Here is a 1,928-nt window from a genome sequence, read left to right on the forward strand (position 1 = left end):
TATATATATATATATATACATATATAAATACATATATACACGCACACATTACATAGCTATGTATATATATATATATATATGTGTGTATATATTTATATATAGCAAATGAAAGTCAGAAGATGGAATATACGAGAATTTATTATTAATCACGACAATTGTTTCGACATATCTAGCATCGATTCCTCTTGGCTGGGACACTAAACAACTGGTTCAGGAGCATCCGGTCGTGTAGGTGTATCTCGTCGGATGATAAATAAATAAAAACAACTCGTTAAAATGACTGTTCCGCAATGTAATTTTCCGTTTTGTTGAGAGAAAAGCAGCCAGACGAAGGAAATATCTTCATTTATATAGAAGATCAAAAATATAATCACAGATGACAAAAAAAGAAACGAACTTGCAATCCAACGAGAAAAGTATTAAAAATAACCGTTAACAGATATTGATGTATAAACGCCCTCAGGCAAGCTGCATGGCGCGAGTACACTTGCTCATACAAGCATCTGCAAAAATGTGAGTATACGCACACGTGAGGTTTGCTGCACTCAGTTGGTGTTTCTAAGAAAAGGGGTGGGTGGGTTAAAAGTAAACTTAAGTCATCCATACGTTGAAGTAAATTAAGTTAACGGTTACTCAAAATTCATTCTCACTGCATTATGCGAAAGTACATTTATATGCATGTAGGCACCTCGAGAGTCGTTCAGAAATTCTATTAATTATATTCTCGTTAGTCCACAGAATACACAGGGATTCCTCGGAGCAGAGACTGCATCTCGTGGAAATTATATTGTATGGTTTCGCATAGCTTACTATGGACGAATTAATGCTATACTTCGTTTTATCCTCCTTCAGTAGCCATACAAAATCTGCTAAAGATGTTGAATGTCTCTTATTGATTGTCTTAAAGCTGGCAACATGGTTACGATAACGATTCTTAAATGAATCAACCGTTTGCCCAATGTAAACATAGGCACCCCGCTTGTGTGCACGGTACATTTATATACAAGATTTGTACTCATACAGAGATTCATTAAAGGACATTTTGATTTTCTCTGCATGAGCATTTATCGTATTTATTTGCATAATAAAGCAATCCCGACTCCATTTACCGGCGTTGTTACCGTGCTAGCTGTATCATAAGTATTTCTACTACTACAAATTGGTCATAAACGGTGTTTATCAATGCAGTTTGCATCTCCTTGGTTGGTATTTAGATGCAAATGTTCGCTAGATCCAGTAGGTGGGTTATTGAACCTTTGCCTCATTTTGCTATTGTTTATGCGATGAATAAGCTGCTCTAAATTAACAGAGTTGGTGTAGGATACCTTCACGGTGTGTCGATTAAAAATAGCATGATGCCGATTAGATTTAGGAAAACACTTGTCCAAAGCAGCAAAACATTTTCCACCGATCTTGGTTGAAACATGCAAACCGAAAATCAGATTGAACCAGAGGACATCCTGATACCTATATCTGTTGATAGGCTTATTTGATCGAGTGTGTTGTACAGGTTTGGAACAGGCAGTTGAATTATTATGTCACGTTTGTCTATGAGTTTTCGTTGGTAGTTCATTGATATGACCAATTCTTTCTGGCCTGTATACTTTATCTGAGTGAGTTCTCAAACGGCGTCGTTGTGGTGGTGTGCAATGTGCATCACAGTTGGAGGAATTAGCAGTGTTGTGTATGCTTGCTTCTTGTATATATTGAATTTTTTCACGGTACCCAGCCCTAGCTAACGCAGCATGAGATTCGAAAATTTTATTGTAAGCAAATAATCTCTCTCTCCCCTCTCTCTCTCTCTCTCTCTCCTCTCTCTCTCCCTCTCTCCCTCTATATATATATATGTATGTGTATGTATATAATCTATCTATCTATCTATCTATCTATATATATATATATATATATATATATATATATATATATAT

At 35.9% G+C, this 1,928-nt stretch overlaps 1 protein-coding gene across 4 annotated transcripts in view; it reads right to left on the minus strand.

Moving 5' to 3' along the window:
- The window catches only part of LOC106867428 (MAM and LDL-receptor class A domain-containing protein 1), a 317,166-nt gene that overhangs the window by 148,439 nt on the left and 166,799 nt on the right, over positions 1-1,928 (minus strand). The gene's annotated exons all lie outside the window — the stretch shown is intronic.

This window comes from Octopus bimaculoides, chromosome 8 (genome assembly GCF_001194135.2).
Source record: "Octopus bimaculoides isolate UCB-OBI-ISO-001 chromosome 8, ASM119413v2, whole genome shotgun sequence".
Taxonomy (NCBI): domain Eukaryota; kingdom Metazoa; phylum Mollusca; class Cephalopoda; order Octopoda; family Octopodidae; genus Octopus; species Octopus bimaculoides.